Here is a 21,650-nt window from a genome sequence, read left to right on the forward strand (position 1 = left end):
AGTAATCTAATAGAAGCTACATTGGCAATAGGAGAAAAAATATCACCAGAATTAGTTCTCGGCATCTAAGAATAACCTTTTGCTACCAACCGAGCTTTGTATTTTTCCACCTTTCCTTCTGCATTTGTCTTCTTCTTGAACACCCATTTGTTGCCAATGGGTTTCCTTCCAGCCGACAACTCCACCAGATCCCAAGCCTCATTTTTGTGCAAAGATTCCATTTCATCAACCATGGCCTCTTTTCAGAGTTTTCCATCCTTTGAATCTACTACTTCCTTCACAGTTCTGGGATCATCATCAGTAATAGATAAAGCAAAATAATAACAACAAGCAGATGGACCTTTCTGGCTGCCTTCTTTCTTGAACTGATCTTCTCACAACCGGGGTTTGTGGCTCTTCATCTTTTGATTCCTCTTCTGCTGGAGAGTCTAATTCTTCCTCCTTTGGCTCAAACTCTGTCTTCTCAGGTTCCTTTAATGGGACTTCATGTTTAATAACATCTTTCCCCTCTCTAAACACCACATCTCGGCTATACACAACCTTCTTTGTTATTGGGTTCTAAAGCTTATAGCCTTTTAAACCATCCTTATACTCAATAGAGATGCACTTTTCAGATTTACTATCCAACTTTGTTCGTTTCTCCTTTGGAACATGTACATATGCATCACATCCAAATACCCTTAGATGTGAAAAAGACGGTTTCCTACCAGTCCATACCTCTTATGGAGTTTTATCCTCCAACGCTGATGAAGGTAATCTGTTGACCAGGTAACATCTCCACTGCCTCTACCCAGAATTCCTGTCCTAACTCGACACCACTAAACATGCTTCTTGCCCTTTCCATCAATGTCTTGTTCATTCTTTCTGTAACTCCATTTTTCTCAGGTGTTTATGGAGTAGTTTCTTCTGCTGTGCTATACCACACTTCTTACAGAATTCCTCAAATTTCTTTTTGGAAAACTCTCCACCATTATCTGTCTTTAACACCTTTATCTTCTCTGTCTGGTTTTCCACCAGAGCCTTAAATTCTTTAAACTTGTCAAAGACTTCAGATTTCTTCTTAAGGAAATATATCCATGTATTCCTTGAGAAGTCATCTATAAATGATACATAGTACACAAACTCACCCAGTGATGGAACCTTCACAAGCCCAAACACATCACTGTACACAAGCTCTAATCTCTGTTTCGCCCTCTTACCACCAGAGGGGAAACTCACCCCATTATGCTTCCCATATACACAATTTTCACAAAAATCAAAATCCAGAGAGCTATTAGTCATACCTTCTACCATACCTTTACCATGAAGTATTCGAGGGCCCTTCTCTCCAATATGTCCAAGCCTTTGATGCCATAGCATGGTCTTTTCTCCAGAGACCACATAGATTTTCTGCTCCACTTTTAGGAACCACAAAATTGTTGCACCCATCAACAATAATGCTACCTTGCAGCTTGTATAAAGTTCCAATCCGAACTCCCCGCATCAATACTAGTGCTCCCTGAACCATCTTGCAGGTATCCTTTTCAAACACTATTTTGACACCTGCATTATCCAGCTTGCTTACAGAAATCAGATTTCTGGCCAATGTAGGAATATGCAAAAAACCCGGAAGTGTTCTAATCCTTCCACTTTGCAAATACAACTTAACTTTTTCGCGACCAACGATTTTAGCCTTCCTGTCATCCCCAAGAAGACATCACCACTGGCATATTTCTCATATTCGCAGAACCACTCTCTATGGGGAGTGAAGTGAGAGGATGCATACGAGTCAATCAACCATGCCTCATGATCTACATGTGTACTTGAAGAAGCCAAGTACACATCCCCACCTTCCTCTGAGGTGGTTTTCATCTCTGCAGAAGGAGCATCATCAGATCCCTTTCCTTTGTCAGGAGCTTTAAATTTACAGTGCCTTTTGTAGTGCCCTTCTTTTCCGCATTTCCAGCACACCTTTATAGGTTTTCCTGGAGATTTAGATCTCCCACTCGATGACTTATTTTTGTTTCTGTTCCGGGACTTTCTGCGTACAGACAAGGCATCACCATTTTGGCTCTCCATATTTTTCTGTCTCATCTCCTCCGTCAGTAAGGACGAGACTATTTCATCAAATTGCAAGGCAGTTGCATTGCTACCTATTGCAATAACTAGATTATCCACGAATCTGGTAGAGAACACAACAAACTGACGCACTTATCTCCTTTTGAAATTTTAATATCAACAGATAATAACTGACTTACCACAATATTAAATGCGTTCAAATGATCTGTCACCAAGTCTCCATCTTTCATCCTCAGGTTATGCAGCTTTTTCTGTAGGAACAGTTTATTTACCAGAGACTTTGATTGGTACAAAGTCCCTAACTTGTCCCACAAAGCCTTAGTTGTAGCTTCCCCTGATACATTCAGCAATACTGAATCTGAGACACACAATCGTATTGTGCTCTTTGCCTTACGATCCAACTTCTTCCATTCTTCATTGGACACTCCCGTTGGTTTAGTACTCGGATCTATCGCGATCCACTGATCTTTATTCACCAACAGATCCTCCATCTTGAGTTTCCACAACTCAAAACTCTGACCATTAAATTCTCGATCTCTATCTTTCCACTGCTTGCCATCATCTTTCACCACTAGAATCGATCCCGCAGATCTCCCACTGAATAGGGTCTACCACAAGCCCGAGCGAAACCCCTCAGCAACAAAGGCGTCCTCTTGAAGCCAAAACAACTCCGATACCAAATGTAGATTTTAACCCCGTATATAAATTACCTACATACGAATTCTAAAACACAAAGTAAATAATGCAAGAGCATAACACATAAAATACATATACATAGAGATTTTGCCATGGATTCCCAAATCGGGACTACCAGCTTGATTTTTCATTACGTTCCTTTCAATGTTACAATACATATATATACATGCTGAAGCATCCAATACCATAGTCCGAAAACCATCGCGCCCAAAAAAACCATGTGCGAAAACCATGCACAAAACCATAGGTAGGTCCACCCACTTAATATAAGGTCCAATTTTTTTTCTCCGGGGCGCTGCTTCAGACCCCATAGAGGGGGGCTAACTGCCCCCCTCAAACCCCCTGTGAACCCCCGCTGTGCAATCAGTGCAACGAAGGGGGGGCTTTGCCCCCTTAGCCCCCCTCAAACCCCCTGTGACCCTCCAGATGCGCAATCAGTGCAACAAAGGGGGGGCTCCGCCCCCCTTTAACTCCCCAGTTAACTAGGGGAGCTAGTCGTGGAAAGAATATAACACAACCCAACATGCTAGGAGGCTGATTTGTTGAGTTGACTTCAGATAGTTTCCATGGTGGTGTAGCATGCTTGAAGGAGCTTCTTGATGGTGCCATTGCATTGAGTAGACTTGACTTTGCTTGGAGGTTTTCCCTTTGACTTTAATATATATTTATACATGATGTAACATGCCCTTAGGGTCTTCAACATAATTCTTTTGACTATTTGACTCACCTATAGCACTTTAAATAGTGCTAGACCTATTTCAATGAGCAAGAAAATTGACATATATTATAAAAACAATATTTCTTTTCTTGAATAAATACGAATATCAAAAGTACATTTATGAAGACCGAACCTAGTTACATTTCCTTCAACATGATATTGGCAAGCCTATGACATGATCCATTATGTCTTAGAAATCAAATCCACTGGCAAGCCTATGACATGATCCATTATGTCTTAGAAATCAAATCCACTACAGTAGAAGAAAATAAGCTGGTGCAGATAGCTATTGAACACTGCCCTTCTTAATGTCGAATCGATAGACAAGAATATTTTTAGTGTGGTTGAAGAAAAGACCAATCATATTTTTACGGGTGCTAAATGAGAGTGGAATAGAGAGGACATTAAGATTTACAGCAAGTCATCTGCGATAATCATTATGCCTTCTCCATGGCATTTTGAACTCGGTCTTGTGGCAATCATGCTTAATAGTTATTCGTTGATATGCCCTTTGGAGTGTGAGTTTGAAGATTATTGTGCATTCTAGCATTATCTTTGTTTTTGGAGTAATCAAGGGTGCCTAAGCAAGACAAGAAACTTGTCCTAAACATCTTTAATTATATGATAAAATTTTCTTATTATTCTTGCCATTTCCAACTTGGTCTTGTAGTGGTTATGCTTAATATTGGTCAGTTGATATGCCCTTTGGAGTGTGAGTTTGAAGATTACCGTGCATTTTAGCTATAGCTTTCCTTCACTAGAAAAAAATCCAAAGCAAGTCAAGGGAAGTTTCAGAAGAGAACAACTAAAAGCCTGCAATATCCCCAATTTTGTTTTTTCATCTGAGGAGGTCAATAGGATCCTTGGGGTGGTGCTAAGCATAGCACAATTTTGCAATTCGGGAATTGGAGGCAATTTTGGTATGGGAGACTTGAGGACTTAGGAGAATAGGAGAAATTACATGTAATGTCTCCACAAATTAATTTGCTAAGTAAGCTTCCCCATTTTTGCAATTTTGGCACAAGGAAATAATTTTGGCATGAAAACTTAGGAAAGGTGGGTTGTGAAGACACTTTTTGATTTTGGAGAGAAAAGATTGCAAAACATTAGAGGAAAGGGAAAATTAATTCGTTGGTGGAGTGTGGGGGGCACTTAAAGGAGGGAAATTTGAGCCCCTTGGAAGGAAATTCATTGGGGAGGAAAAGTCAAGGAAGGAGGTCGACTTAGGGGACCCACAAGGAGAGAGGGGCAACAAAGATAAATAGAAGGAAGAGGCATCATTTTGGGGTTTTTGACAAATTGAATTTCTGACATAGAGTACTCTTGAGCTGCTTAGCCAATAATACTAGTGTTGCTTAGCACAAGGAGTTTCTCGGTGGAAATTCCAACCCTTCCTTCGGTGAACCTTGAGTGTCACTCTAGGAGAGAAATTGGATTGGTTTCAGGAATTTGGAGGAGCAGATCCATAGAGTTTTCTTTAGCCAGGGCGTGCTTTCTCAAAGGGCGTAGAGAAAACTCATGGGGCTGAATTAGAGCAGTGAATTCGGGAGTTGAAGGGAGGAAATTTGCAGTCAATCCATCATTGGACAGCGCAGAAATTTTAGGAGCATTTCCAGGGTCATTTCAACCACATTTTGGGAGAGACAAGCAACTGAAATTGAGGGCTTGCGCAGGGGCAATTTGGGCATTTCCGCACTAGATTGAGAGTTGCTTTTGTTGGGAGTTGGAAATTCATTGGGTGATGAGGGGAAATTTCCCTTAGTTGGGAGAAATTTGGAGGTGGATTTCAGCTCTATTATAACATAAAATTTCTGTAGCTATTTGGCAGCGAGTTGAGAGGAGTAAGCTTAAAATTGGCGTCCCGAGTGGTCGGTAAAATTTTCCCAAACCTTTTCTGGGTTTTGGTGGGTTTGGTGAGAGGAGTTCGTGGTTAATTTCGCAGAATTTTCTGGGCAATATTTTTGACAGAAATCAGTGTTCTAGTCAGTAGCCAGCAACAAAAATTACGAGAGGAGGGCCAAATTCACTCTGGGATCGTTTCCATCACTTGGGTTTGTGAAATATTTTTGGGTTTTGTTGGAGCTGGTGTGGAGAACCTACATTTCATTTTGCAGAATTTTTGGAGTAGATTTGAGGGCCGAAATCTCAGTGCACCTACAACAGTAGTGGCAATAATTTTCTGGGTCAGCACAGAGGTTTTTCACTCTTGGTGGAGTCATTCCAACACTTGGGCATCACAATTCCAACCCGGGTTTTGCCTGGCTTGTTGTAGCAAGCCCAGGTTCCTCTTTCCATACTTATTTGTACTCCATTTTGCTCAGAGATGAATATAATGGCTCAGAGTTATTGTGCATTTCCTCTTGTATTTTGATTTTTTGTGTATGTGTTGAATTTCCTAGTTGTTGTTATAGTGCATGTTTATGTTATTCACTTAATATTTTCGTTAGGAATATTACAAATCCACCCAAAAATGCAAATTGATAGGGTTGGAATTAAATGAAAGGTTAAGCTGGAACATGTGCATGAGAGTGAGGTTGCAAAGTGCTCTTCTTACTGCAAAATAGATGTATAACAACTAAAGTATGGATTTGGATATGTTAGGTTCCTATTTTAGGTACTCATTGCACTCAATCTCCAGTATGGTTGTGAGGTGTGGGGGCATAACACAGCCACGGCTCAATAGAATCAATTGGAAAGGGTGCAAAAGCACTTGATAACATATGACTTGAGAGTGAATGTCAACACCCCTGATTCGGATATTGGGAGCTAAGATCCAGGAACCAAGAATGCTGAGGGAGGAGGAGATAACCAAGCACGAGAACATTGATGAAGGAATGCGTGAATTGAATATATCCAAAAGACAAAAAAAGAGAGAGCAAGATATACCATAACATCCAATTTTTTATTAAATAAGGAAAACACTATTACATCTACATCGTGTGGACGAATATTGTGAAATTTTTTGAATCTACACATCAGAAATCCGACTGCAATCACTGGTTTATCATCTCCTACCTATTTTTACATTCAACAAGTTATTTAATTATTTAAACACCGATAAAAAACACTACTACAGATTACACTTCCATGCAGATCAAAACTGAAATAGATATGAGACAAACACACAAGGGACACCATTATTTTTGGACAATTGTCCTCGGAAAAACCCAATGCGGGAAAACTGGTGCAACATATAGAGGGTTTCTATTATTAAGCAAGCAGAATTTGAGTACAAGAAGTTGCCTCTCACACTGGCTAACCTTTTAGAGAAATATCGACAGCAAGAAATACATACGAGGGTTTACCTCGTTCTCTAAGTCACAACTGATCCACTAAATGGCTGACTCTGGCAAGCACTGCAAAAATCCCAGCACAATCTGCTCTGTGTGGGCCAGCATCTTGCCTCTGGGAGACTGTGTCACTTATCTGTTGGATCGATTTGCTCTCAAGAGCTTCGATTTTAGCCCTCTCGGCTTAGAGCATCGAACTCCCAACAAAATCTCGAACTTCTGACGAGTATCTTGCACTGCCACTGCAAGAACCCTCTTGGCTTGCATCAGCTTTGCGTGAGCCCCTTCTTGGGTTGCATAGGCCTCTGTGTTGCCTCTTTGATGCTACTACTGCATCTCTGCCTGGTACTCGTTGGCTCAGAACTCCCTTCCTATCCAACTCTCTGCTACTGTGCCTCTCATTGCAATTCAGATCACTTATTCGATTTTCTCAGTAAACCTCGCCCTAGAAAAATTGAATCGACTGATCACTTGGTGTATCTCCAATTGACCCTCAAGCCTCCTCTTATACTTTTCCTGTTGATGAATCAATGGCCGAGATCAAGTCCCTAATCAATGACTAAGATTAAAACAGACTTGATCTTCGTCACTTAGAAATTTCTCACCCATATTTTTATTAATATCCATTAATATTTTTATTTTCCTAAGTTTAGACTTAGGAACCCATTAAAAATATTAATTATCTTAATAACTCTTCATTCGGGTGGAATTTCTCCAAACGATTTAAGGGTCTTGGAGATCTCATGTGTTCTAGCCCCTCCACAAAATTTCGGAGCTAGAGCACATCTGATGCTACCCAAAATCAACAAATATGTCCTTTGACAAAGTGAGGCTTGTTATTTATTGTCTTTTTGAGTTATAATACCATGGGTGGATGCCACTTTCCATTCGGATCAATCTTGCCCCCTTGGGAAGCAGTGGTCCCCATTGTGTGAAGTTCCCTTTTGAGAAGACTTTGTTGAATATGAGTGAATGAAGAGAAAGGTTTCATATGGTTGACCCATAACTATGGGTTTGTGGATGACCCAAAACCAAGTGTTGTTGAAGACAAGGGTTTTGCGTGGTTTGTTGATTTGTGTAGCTTGGGAGGTACTCGAAGCCCTATGGTCCAGGGTTTGGAGGGCAAAGCGCCACAAGGGTCACTTGTGGGCTTGAAACCCAAGCATGGGGTTTTGCACCCATCGGGATTTAGGTCAAAACCATGATGAATTTGAGCTTGGGAAAATTTGAGGGGGTAGAGCTTGGCGATACGATTCTAGTGTTCCAAAGATCACTCAAATCGGAGCTCTAGAAACGAAGTTATGAATTTTTGAAGATGACAAATAATTATGGGCAGTGAAATCATGTAGGCTTGAAGTGAATTCGTCCAAGAGACATGTCCCTTAATGAATTCGTTTGAGCCCCTCATTTGGATATAAAAGGAGGGTGAATTAATGTGTTTTTGAAGCATCCACTTGTGCAACATTCCTCCAAGGAAAAGACCTATGAATTCGGTGGAGAAAGAGAGCGAGCCCTAGCCGCAGCAAGAAAGGGTCTTGCACAACATGGGAGAGGTCTATCTGGAGGCCGAAGTTCTGGGCATGATTGCGGACTGTCTAAGGGCTGGTTGAGGGTTAAAAAGATAGGTCCGAGGAGCTGTTCTAGGGCCGAGGTGCTGGGCTACTAGGCTGAGGAGCTAGGAGGCAATACATTGTTGTTTGGGGTGACTATTTGGCACATTTTGGAGGAGGCTGAAAGCTACATTTGTTGTGCTAGGTGGCAGCCCTTGAGGGCTAGTTTTGCTGACTGTGTTGGGTTAAGGGCTGCATATTGTGCCCTAACCAGAATTGCAGGAGAAGCAGACAAACAATGGAGGATAACAACATTTTGTGGAGTGTTGGGTCAAAGTGTTAACAAGATTGGATCATGATTGTAGTAGCCTGTTGGTGCCACGCGGAGGATATTCCTAGGCGCAGAATTGATAGTGACGTGATTGGGTGCCATTGATTTGATTGGAGGGCATTGTGTTGGCTACCCAAAGTAGCCCTAGAGAAACATACAAGAGGGACATTGTTGGTGCGTGATTGGGTGAAGTTTACAACCTAATGAGTAGCTCTTTGATGGATGAAAGAGGCTACTAGAAGGCAGATTGGAGCTTAGGTATTGGCCAACCTAGAGAACAATTTGATGAGCTCGTGTACATGCAGTAGAAGTGACTTGCAACATTGTTAGGTGGTGGCCCTCTTAGAGTCTCGATGTGTAGTGGCCTTGATGGACTAAGGCACTACTAGTGAGCAGTACGAGAGCAAACGACCGACAAGACAAGATACGACATCAAAGTTGCGCAACGAAGTTTGTCATTGTATCTTGTATACCATAGACTGTTGTATTATTCAGATTTGGTTTAATATAACGAAGATTGGGATTGTACAATATTGTACAATTTTGTTAAAAACCGTGTATATTTGTGCATATGTGATTTACTGCTTTATATTTCCGCTGTGCAAAGTAGTTTATGGTTGAGATTCTTGGTTTGGTAGCGTCAGTGATTTTAGGACTCTAACCTAGACCCAAAGTCATGGAAATTCAACATGGTATCAGAGCGTTTCTGAGCTACTTTGGAAGTAAATAAATTAGAGTTGTGCGCAGTGAAGTACAATGTGAGAGGGAGTCAGTCACATTGTAAGTGAGTGCTCTAACCTAGACCCAAGGTCGTGGAAATTCAACATGGTATCAGAGCGTTTCTGAGCTACTTTGGAAGTAAGTAAATCAGAGTCGTGCGTAGTGAAGTACAACGTGAGAGGGAGTTGGTCACATTGTAAGTGAAGGGCTCACTACAATGTCGAAGTTGCAGGCAGGTCTCCGGGATGAGGACATGCTGGAAGGGTTGTCCAACTATAGTCCTTGGAAGGACAATATCAAGTTGGTCTTACAGCCTTGCAGGTCAACAAACTCTAGGAGTTCGCCGAGAAAGAGATCAAGAAGCCAACCGACCATAAGGAGCTGGAAATATATGAAGATTTGGATGCGATGGTGAGATTGATCATCCTAGATGGTGTGAAGGATGCCCTAATACCTTATTTATATGGGAAGAACAATGCACATGAGATGTGGAATACTCTTCAGAATTTGTTCCAAAATAAGAACGAGAATCGGGTATTGGTATTGGAGGATAAGTTGAAGTCCACCTGATTTGGAATTTATCCAGGACAAAGAATTAAAGGTATTACAGACTCATGTGCATGGAGGTGCCTATGTTACTTTATGCAACGGATCGATAAGATTGCGAAATACATAAACACTGAAGCAGTTAGTGAAAACATAACAGTAAAACATGTAAACACAACAAGTTTAATAAGGAGTTCACCCAATGCTCTTGGGCTACATCTCCTGGTCCAGCCTTCAGTGGTGGCCTCTCTATTATGTTTTCAAAGCAGAATTTTTACAACAGTGAGCTCAATTTGAGTCTCACTCAACGCATATAAATCAGTGGGACTGGACTTGGATCCCCCAAGTTTCTGGAGTACACAGACTCTCCTTACTGAAACTCGACCTCTATTGGTCACAGTAGTATGAGCCCAATTAGATAATCATACATGATAGGTAAGTACAGAGGAGTTTGCTTGAACCTCTCAAGCCCTCTCTGGAGTACACAGACTCTCTCTGACTCTCTCTGGCTCTGTCTGGCTTGATGTTGCCTTCAGGTCAGCTCGGCTTCTTTTCTCTGTTCTCTGCTCTTGGCTTTCCACCTTGACTAACTCACTGCCTCCCTTTGTTTTTGTCAGTTCATGGCTTTAAAGCCAATCTGCTTTCTGACTGTTCGTTTCCGTTTCCCGGCGCTCTGGTTCTCCTACCTCTCTGTCCGTTTGAATTCCTCTGTTCTGCGTCATCATCACTGTGTAACGCTTCACAGGGAGCTGGCCACCTGTTTCATAATGAACTGAGTGTCAGTTCTCTTGAAAATGTTTGAACGGTCGTTATTTCCGTTTGCTCCGAGATTGCTTGCCAAATATGAATCTTTTGCCAACTCATCGTCCACATCGGACTCCAATTCCATATAATCTCTCTTTATCATCGGTCAAATCCGGTCATTCATCGGGACGCGCCTCCTCCGTTAATCTGGGCCCCCCAGATCCTACAGTCATCGTGCATATCGGGCTCATAATTAGCTCGACGGTTACCCGTTCGATATGTGCGGTTTTCTCTCTCTTCTGTTGGACACATGTCACTCGCTGTGTGGCATCGGGCGGGGCTCGGTCTAAACTGCTTACCGCCTCGAGGCCCTTTCGATATCCTGCCTGGTTTTTGTGGAATCCTGCTCCGCTGGAACTGAAACTGGTACTTTTCCGCATTCTATAACCTTTTCGGGTCCGGGCGCTTCGGGGCTTTCCTTCACTGAGGGGGACGCCCTGTGATAGCGCTAATCGCGTATCAAAATCTGCTCCCGTTCTCTGATCCGGCTCTCGGTTTTGCCAGTTTGTCCCCAACGTGCGTTACCATGGGCCCTCGGTCTGTGTGCTTGACTAAGGGTCCTCGTTGCTCCGTGCTGGTCACAATCTGCAACTGTCACGAGGATTCCTTCTGATAGCTCGATCCTTTTAAGACTTGAATCTTTTTGGCATAATTGAAAGAGTTCATGAAAACTTAGAGTGTGTTCTAGGATCCAATTCAAATCACCACTAAGATGATAAAGGGTGAAAGCTTGACCCCGTATCTGACAGGATTGTCTCAGGTCAAATATGAGCTTGCTGCCTTCGGTGTGACTATCTCAGATGGAGATATTGTAAGGATATCCTTGAAAGGGTTCACCGAGGAATGGAAGTCCTTCATCAAAGGGATCGTTGCTAGAGAGAAGCTGCCAGACTGGGATAGGCTGTGGGATGAATTGATTCAAGAAGAGTTGCGAGACGAGCATCTTCATCCGAAGAAGAAGGCTTCAGATGATGACATGGCACTTGCAACGCGAATGAAGGGTAAGCCAAAGAAGGACTTGAGTAAAGTCAAGTGTTTCAACTGTGGCGAGATGGGTCATTTTTCGTCGAGATGTCTGATAAAGAAGAAGGGAAATGATGAGAAGAAGAAAGGAAAGCAGGTCGTTGGTGTTGCCACTTCAACTGAGATAGATGATCTATACAGGAGATTGGAAGAGGAGGACTTTGCTATGATTTCTAATTTCTCGCAGGGTATTGCCAATGAGGATGGGGCAGTGGTGCGACGAAGTATATGACAGGGCCACAGGTGGTTTTTGAGACTCTAGTTGAATGGGACTCAAAGTTGCACATAGTGTTGGGCGACATGAGTCAATTGGAGATCCGAGGATTGGGAGTTGTGCCATTCAGGATGGAGACAGGATAGAGATAGGATGTGTGATGTGGGTCTAGGATGTACAGTTTGTACCAGGACTAAGATATAGCATGATTTCCGTCTCGATGATCGAGAGGAAAGTGTTTGGGGTGTTGTTCCAGGATGGGAAGGCAAGACTCAGGTCGAGAGGCTCTAAGTTCGGTGGGATTGTACTCGGAGTTAGAGAGCGTGGTCTTTATAAGTTGATGGGCAAGCCTGTGGATCATGGAAAGAAGCAGGTACAGGTTCTTGAGAAGAAGGTACACCTTCTCGAGAAGGTCCAGGTTCTAGAGACTCAGAGGGAGTCTAGTTCGAGAGGGAGCTTGCAGATTCAGAGGGGGACTCTGTCGCCCAAGAAGAGCACGTGGTCTATGGAGAGCAAGGGTGCTCCTACAACTACCAAGAAAGAATCATGGAGATAGTGGAAGACGTTACAGGATAAGAAGAAGAAGCAGGGTGCTTCCAGTGGTGACAGCGACACTTCCGAGAAGGGCGTAGTTCATCGTACAGGGATTGTTGCGATTGTGAGTGCCAGGAGTTGGGCAAGTGTTGCGAGTAGTGATGCTGATGAAGAGAGACTTCCTAGTCTTGGAAGTACCTCCCTTGCTAAGAGGGAGTGTTGATTTGTGTAGCTTGGGAGGTACTCCAAGCCTTAGGGTTCAGGGTTTGGAGGGCAAAGTGCCACAAGGGTCACTTGTGGGCTTGGAACCCAAGCATGGGGTTTTGCACCCATCAGGATTTGGGTCAAAACCATGATGAATTTGAGCTTGGGAAAATTTGAGGTGATAGAGCTTGGCGATCTAGTTCCAATGATCTAAAGATCACTCAAATCGAAGCTCTAGAAACGATGTTATGAATTTTTGAAGGTGACAAATAATTATGGATAGTGAAGTCATATAGGCTTGATGTGAATTCGTCTAAGAGACACATCCCTTCATGAATTTGTTGGAGCCCCTCATTTGGATATAAAAGGAGGGTGAATTGATGTGTTTTTGAAGCATCCACTTGTGCAACATTCCTCCAAGGAAAAGAGCTATGAATTTGGTGGGGAAAAAGAGCCCTAGCCGCAACAAGAAAGGGTCTTGCACAGCGTGGGAGAGGTCTGTCTGGAGGCCGAAGTTCTAGGCATGATTGCAGACTGTCTAAGGGCTGGTTGAGGGCTAAAAAAATAGGTCCGAGGAGCTGTTCTAGGGCCGAGGTGCTGGGTTGCTATGCCGAGGAGCTAGGAGGCAATATGTTGCTGAGTGGGGTGACTGTTTAGCACATTTTGGAGAAGGCCGAAAGCTACAACAAGCTGTTGTGTTAGGCCACAGGCTATAGCAAGCAACTAGAGGTATTCTAGGATTGCGTTGAGGTGGAAAAAACCTTCAGAGGAGAGCGTGGCATGGGAGGAGCTGCTCCAAGGTAGGCTGCAGCCCTTGAGGGCTAGTTTCGCTGACTGTGTGTTGGGTTAAGGGCTTCATATTGTGCCCTAACCAGAATTGCAGGAGAAGCATGCAAACAATGGAGGATAACAACATTTTGTGGAGGAGTGTTGGGTCAAAGTGTTGACCGGATTGGATCATGATTGTAGCAACCTGTTGGTGCCATGTGGAGGATCTTTCGAGGAGGTGAAGAGTCTTCCTAGGAGCAGAATTGATAGTGATGTGATTGGGTGCCATTGATTTGATTGGAGGGCAGTGTGTTGGCTACCCAAAGTAGCCCTAGAGCAATAGACAAGAAGGACGTTGTTGGTGCGTGATTGGGTGAAGTTTGCAGCCTAATGAGTAGCTCTTTGATGGACGAAAGAGGCTACTAGAAGGCAAATTGGAGCTCAGGTATTGGCCAGCCTAGAGAGCAGTTTGATGAGCCCGTGTACATGCAACAAAAGTGACTTGCAACATTGTTAGGTGGTAGCCCTCTTGGAGTCTCGATGTGTAGTGGCCTTGATGGACTAAGGCAGTACTATTGAGCAATATGGGAGCAAAGGACTGGCAGGACAAGATACGACATCGAAGTTGCGCAACGAAATTTGTCATTATATCTTTTATACCATAGGCTGTTGTATTATTTAGATTTGGTTTAATATAATGAAGATTGGGATTGTGCAATATTGTACAATTTTGTTAAAAACTGTGTATATTTGTGCATATGTGATTTGTTGCTTTATATTTCTGCTGTGAAAAGTAGTTTATGGTTGAGATTCTTGGTTTGGTAGCGTGAGTGATTTTAAGACTCTAACCTTGACCCAAGGTCGTAGAAATTCAACATGGTTGACCAATAACTGTGGGTTTGTGGATGACCCATAACTATGATGAAAGAAGATCCAATGATAAAGATATCCTGTAATGTTTGTGAGCCAACTTTGATACTAATAATGTTTGACCTAGCAAATGGACTTCGATGGCAAGGATTTTATGTGGTTGATCCATAACCATGGGTTTGTGGATGACCCATAACCATGATGAAGGATGATCCGAGGATAGAGATACCCCGTATTGTTTTTGGGCCAACTATGATGTTGATAGTGGGCAACCTAGCAAATGGACTTTGATGGAAAGGGTTTTGTGTGGTTGACCCATAATCTTGGATTTGTGGATGACCCATAACCATGATGAATGAAGATCCGAGAATAAAGATACCCCGTAATGCTTGTCGGCCAACTATGATGCTGACAGAGGACAACCTAGCAAATGGACTTTGATGGAAAGGGTTTTGTGTGGTTCACCCATAACCATGGGTTTTTGGATGATGACCCATAACCATGATGAACGAAGATTCGAGGATAGAGATACCCTATAATGCTTGTGGGCCAATTGTGATGCTGATAATGTGCTGCCTAGAAAATGGACTTCGGTGGCAAGGGTTTTGAAAATGTCCATTAGGAGATTTGAGACCACTGTAGCGAGTAGAGTTTTCCATCTCGTTGGTTTTAATATTTCATGCAACATGTGATGCCTATGTGCCAGTGCAATAACTCCAAGGACAACAAAGGTATTTTGCAAAAAAAGGCTAATGCGCTAGGATGATGAACAACTATATAATGCATCCATGTGTAAAAGAATGAAGGTGCCATGGGATCAGTCCAAAGTCACTGAATATCAACTATAGCACCAATAAATGTTGCAGAAGTTTCACGGCACATCAACACGAAGAAGTCCCACTTATTCTTCTTGCCAACATAATTAGAAATCAATGGGCAATGAGGGTCAAATTGCTCAACACATCAGTTGCAAGAAGAGCAATGCTTGGACCGCACATGCTTGATTATCTTGCAAGTAGGACAAAGCTGAGAGCAATATCCTGCCACTGAGCAGATATATGTGGATCATCGTGAAATAAAGGTGCATATACATGTTTAAAATTCTTTGATTCAGATGAATTCATTTTGATATATCTAGGATCATTATTGATGCATCTACAGAACATAATACTGCCACTTGTTGAAATAAAAACAAATAGTCCATCCCCATAGCCCAACAATGACTATCACTTTTAAAAATGTTGACAATGTCCTCACAGAATTGATGGAAATGATAGTAAGGGCAATCATAACAAACAAAAGGATGGACACATGTCCTAGCTTTTCAGTCTATCCCAAAAGAATTGTTTCATCCCACCACTTATTGAACATCTTCCGAGCATTTAAAAGAAATGAAGCTACATGGTGTTGACCTCTATCAGTCGCAAGTTCAGTAGGAGTGTATCCTTCTTAACAATCTTTCCTTCCAAAAACTTTGTCCTTAGCAACTTCTACATTTTCGATCCCCGACAGATTCTTCTGCAACTTCGACCTCCCAGTAGATTCTTCTACAACTTCAACCTCTCAGCAGATTCTTCTGCAATTTCATCCTCTAATAGTTTCTTATACAGAAACGCTAGCCCTTGCATGTGTGGAGGAGATGATGATTTCCTTTTCACCTTCGCTTGGATTGGTTCTTTCTCGACTTGCAAAGATTAACAATTTTGTACCCTAACTTTACTTTTGCAATTCGTCTTTAGCTGCTGCAATAGATGACCTAGTTTTTTCACACGTGTGAAGAGTAGTAGCTCAAAAATAATCCAAAAGTCTCGCTCTTCTTTTCTTCTTCTTGTCCGTCTCTTTTTCACACTCTTTTCTCTTCCTTGATCAAACTTGTGTGTGGTGAGTGAGTCTTCCAAGTGAGGTTGAAGTCTTCTTTATATATAGGTCTCCTACTAGGTCGAGTTGCTTCTTTAGGCCGACTTGTCCCTTCATGTAGGCCGACTTGTTGCTACTTGTTTGACAAGGTCTTGGAGGGTCTTTAACTCTATTTTTGACTCAAATAAAATTTCTTTACAATTTGTAACATGCCCAAAAGTATCTTCAATACATGATAACGACTCAATTGACTTGTATAATAAATGACAAGCCCTAGAAGCACTCAATGAGTGCTTGACCTAAAAATAAATTTCCCGTGAGCATGAAACCCATGCCTCAAGAACAACAATAATAAATTTATTTTTTGTTTACATTAAATACATAAAATCATGATTACATGTGTCATTGTGAAGACCGAACCTAGTTACATATTTCAACACTCCATCTTAACTAGGGAGGTATTCATAATCCATACAAGGTACTTGGACATTCTCAAACTGAAGAATTCTCATAAGAAGGGTCGGATTAGTAAGCCATCTCTTTGCATCATACCAACCAACATTGTATATAGCAAGGCCTTGACTAATAACGCTATCTCTCCACAAGATCAAAGCACAATGCTGGCAAGACCAATGGGTGATAGACACCATTATTATTGTTTGTCAAGGCACATACCCCACTCGGGTGTTCACAGCGTATGTCCTTCTAAGACAATTCCTATCTTGGAATAACACATCCTCAAGGAATTTCCTCTTCAACTACTCTTATCTTGGATGCCCTACCTCATCCTCAAAGAGTATCGGATGCCAGAGGCTTACCCAATCCTAAATTCTTTTTTCAAGAAGTGAGGACAAGAATGACATGTCTATCTCTCCCTCTCAACTAGGGAAGATATGCTCATTCCTATAAAGGAATTTATCCATGCTCCCTCTTATCCAGGGACTTGTCCAAGTTCCTTCTTAACTAGGGACTTGTTTCCAGCAACTTTCTACTCTTTGGTGGAGATCATGGTACCTTCAGCTGCTTGTAGAGCTCCTTCCTTTGATGTCATGAATTTCATCTTCATCATTATGGAGACTTCAACTTCTATTTCTTCTTCATAGAGCATCGACCATCCATCACTTTCCTTTACGAACCATATCAATCATGTCATCATTCTCTCCATCAGAAAGTAATCTTCTAGTTCACATCTGGCTTTTCTTCATACCGCTACCTCTTCGAAGTCATGTTTCCTTTAGGATCTTTCATCCAACCACATGAGTGCTAGTTATAGGTGACGTCTACAACTCTCTTTTAGTAGCCTTGTATCAACCCATCCAGACGTTGTTCAAAAATAAAAAAATGAACATCAAATCAAAATTACCTTTTGTGATGGCCTTTCATCATGACATCTGTTTGCAACAGCAACATCCCGCACATTTATAAACACATCTCCTAGACTGTAAATGTCAAGGGTCTCTTTCCTTTTCTTCATACCTTTCCCATGGAGATGTCATACCAGATCTTTCTAGTCATCAGATTTTGATTACTTATCTTATCTTATGTGACCATAGTTACATCTTTCACAAAGTCTCCTTCCTTTCTTTCTTCACATATTGCTTCCCAGGAACTTTCATCCATGGTTCCTTCATCTTTGTCAACTACGTCATATTCCATATGAGGACATATTATGTTGATTTCATCTTGTCAATATGTGAACCATGTGTTCATGCATCTTTCCATAAGAGGAGATTCCATTTCTTTGATCATGCCCATGAGGTAGAGCATTTACCTGTGGTCATCTAGACTTCCGTCGGAAGCTTCCTTTCTTTGATTGAAAGTACTTCAACCATCTTAACACGTTGCACTTCTTTGTCACCATACCATCTTCCTTCTAAACAATGGATCCCACATGAGGTGGAATGATCAACGAGACGCTTCTTCCAAGTAGAGGTGAACCTTCTAATGAAAATTCATTACAATGAAGGATATTGATTATCCTCATTCTGCAAATGCTCCTTCTTAATGATGATGATGCATGATGAACTCTTTCTATCCTCTATCATGCTAGATGACTTTCTTCTAACCATATGTACTACTTATGCTTTCAATGAGGTTACCAAGAGCTACTTCCTTTCTATGATGATTGCTACAATCATGTAGACTTCTACTTCAGCTATCTTTTCAATGATGTCATGAGCTCTTGCTTCAATTGTATGATACCGTCTCCTACTATGGTACATCCTATAATATTTACAGTGCTTTCTATTATGATGGCTATCTTACAGAATCTGAAAAGAACAAAGTGAAGGAGATTATCTCAGTCATAGTAGAGATCTTTCACTTCCTCCTCCTTTGATTTCTTCTTCTCAGGTTCTTCCTCTTCTTCGGTGATATGGGCTTCATTCCTTTTCTTGTTGTCCTTCTTGAGCTTAGGACAATTTTTCTTGTAGTGCTCATATTCTTGACAGCCATAGCATTGGATCTTTGACATATCGATCTTCTTTTCCCAAAGTTTCCTTTTCTCTTGGGCATGGCAGCAAATGCTTGAACTTGTTCATTTGATCCCACATCACTTTTTGCCTTCAACCTGGTTTCTTCAGTCTTACATAATATTCAAACTTCACTGAATGGGGTAGCTACCTTCTTTCCATAGATGCTTGATACGAAGGTTCCCCATTCCTCCGATAGTGCATTGAGCACAACTGTGGCCATGTTTGTATCGTATGCTATTTTCCCCAACTCTTGCAGTTGGTCTCGTATTTCTGACACTGTTATTAAGTATGAGGCTATTCCTTCTTCCTTTGATATCTTCATCTTGTATAGCTCGGTCCTTAAAGATATGACTTCTCCAGTGGTGCGACTAACTTTTCATAGATACCTTTTGATGTTTCCAACTTTGCAATATAAGGTATGAGGGCATCCTTGATGGATTTTATAAGGATCCTTTGAGCCATTATTTCCCCTTTCATATACTTGGCTAGAGCTTGAGCTTCTTCCTTTGGTGGTTTAGTGATTGAACCCTTAACATATCCAATGACTTCGTTTTCTATGAGGATCAAATCTGTCCTCTTCTTCCAGGCAAGAAAATTTGATTGACCCAACCAATTTGTTTCTTTCCTTGTGAAATGAAGTCATTTTTGATAGATTCAGACGTAAAAATAAAGATACTTCCTTGTCAAGTGAAGATACTCCTAGATGATGAAATCGTCAACTTGATGCCTTTCTTGATGATGTTGATGATAGAAGATGTCTTCCTTCAAAAGTGATCACCTTAGGGAGATCACCTTGATTCCTTGATGATGATGGTAATGCTTATTCTTGCTTCTTCCCTTGGATATAGAGACTTCAAGATGCTTCAATGTGTAGTTCTTCTTTGAGAGGAGGTAGGGTCCTTGAGAACTTTTCTTTGTGATGATGATGTAAGCTTCTCAAGAATGCTTCAGTTGTAGAAACCTTCTTCGGATGAGCTAGGGTTTTGAGATCTTATTTTGGTTCCTTTCTTGATAGTGCTCGGTCCTTGTGTATCCCTTCTTGATGTCTTGACCTTTCTCGGTATTCCTTTTGATGGTCCTTCTATAAGCTTCCTTTCCTTGTCTTGTCACCTTAGCTTTGATACCATGTGGATAAATCTAGGGGAAGCAAGATTAGGTAATTTCTCTTACTTTGATAACTGCTTGTGATGTCCTTTTACTTAAGCTAATTAACTTCTTCTTTCTCTTGATTATATTTAGTATTCATATCATCAAACAAGTACCAAATCATAAAGAACAAGGAGACAATAAGACACAAGATGTAGGCAATCAGCCAAGGCCAAAACCTCTCCTCTTGAGAGGAAAACCCCCACAAGAATTCTTCTCTTCTTATAGAACTTCAATTGATGAATTCCAAGACCGATGACCCTTGAACAAGGCCCCTCAAAGACCAAATCAATTCTTTCCATCTTGATAATCTTTCCTTCTAGCAACTTTGATCTCAACAACTTCTGCAATTTCGATCCTCTGCAATTTGCAACTTCGACCTCCTAGCAAATTCTTCTGCAACTTCGACCTCCCAGCGGATTCTTTTGCAATTTTGTCCTCCAGCATTTTCTTTTGCAAAAACCACAGCCCTTGCACGTGTGGAGGAGATGATGATTTCCTTTTCACCTTCACTTGGATTGGTTCTTTCTCGGCTTGCAAAGAATAACAATTTTATACCCTAACTTTACTTCTGCAATTCGTCTTTAACTGCTGCAATAGATGACCTAGTTTCGTCACACGTGTGAAGAGTAGTGGCCCAACAATAATCCAAAAATCTCGCTTTTCTCTTCTTCGCACTCTTTTCTGTTCCTTGATTGAACTTGTGTGTGGTGAGTGAGTCTTCCAAGTGAGGTTGAATTCTCCTTTATATGTAGGTCTCCTACTAGGTCGAATTGCTTTTTTAGGACGACTTGTCCCTTCATGTAGGCCGACTTGTTGCTACTTGTTTGACAAGGTCTTGGAGAGTCTTTGACTCTATTTTTGATTCAAATAAATTTTCTTTACAATATGTAACATGCCCAAAAAGGTCTTCAATACATGACAACCTCTCAATTGACTTGTATGCTAAATGACAAGCCTTAGAAGCACTCAATGGGTGCTTGACCTAAAAATAAATTTCCCTTGAGCATGAAATCCATGCCTCAAGAACAACAATATTAAATTTATTTTCTCTTTACATTAAATACATAAATCATGATTACATGTCATTATGAAGACCGAACCTAGTTACATATTTCAACACTCCCTCTTAACTAGGGAGGTATTCATAATCCATACAAGGTACTTGGACATTCTCAAACTGAAGAATTCTCATAAGAAGAGTCTGATAGGTAAAGCCATCTCTTTGCATCATACCAACCAACATTGTTATATAGCAAGGCCTTGACTAACAAGTCTATCTCTCCACAAGATCAAAGCACAATGCTGGCGAGGCCAATGACTGATAGCCACCATCATCATTGTTTGTCAAGGCACATAACCCACTCGGGTGTTCACAGGGTATGTCCTTCTAAGAAAATTCCTATCTTGGAATAACACATCCTCAAGGAATTTCCTCTTCAACTATTATCTTGGATGCCCTACCTCATCCTCAAAGAGTATCAGATACCAAATGCTTACCCGATCCTCCATTCTTTTTTCACGAAGTGAGGACAAGAATGACATGTCTATCTCTCCCTCTCAACTAGGGAAGATATGCCCATTCCTATAAAGGAATTTTTTACCCAAGCTCCCTCTTATCCAGGGACTTTTCCAAGTTCCCTCTTAACTAGGGACTTGTTTCTAGTAGCTTTCTTCTCTTTGGTGGAGATCATTGTAGCTTCAGTTGCTTGTAGATCTCCTTCCTTCGATGTCATGAATTTCATCTTCATCATTATGGAGCCTTCATCTTCTCTTTCTTCTTTGTAGAACATCAACCATCCATCACTTTCCTTTACAAACCATATTGGTCATGTCATCCTTATCTC

The 21,650-nt window shown here is 41.4% G+C and overlaps 1 protein-coding gene and 1 pseudogene across 1 annotated transcript in view; one reads left to right on the plus strand and one right to left on the minus strand.

The window, feature by feature from the left end:
- The window catches only part of LOC149173428 (putative phospholipid hydroperoxide glutathione peroxidase), a 59,740-nt gene that overhangs the window by 18,750 nt on the left and 19,340 nt on the right, over positions 1-21,650 (plus strand). The window lies entirely within an intron of this gene.
- Positions 9,076-19,119, minus strand: LOC149173429 (protein S-acyltransferase 24-like; annotated as a pseudogene).

The sequence above is a fragment of the Pinus tabuliformis genome, chromosome 4_2, assembly GCF_031772625.1.
Source record: "Pinus tabuliformis cultivar Carrire ecotype Pingquan chromosome 4_2, CPIR1, whole genome shotgun sequence".
Classification (NCBI taxonomy): domain Eukaryota; kingdom Viridiplantae; phylum Streptophyta; class Pinopsida; order Pinales; family Pinaceae; genus Pinus; species Pinus tabuliformis.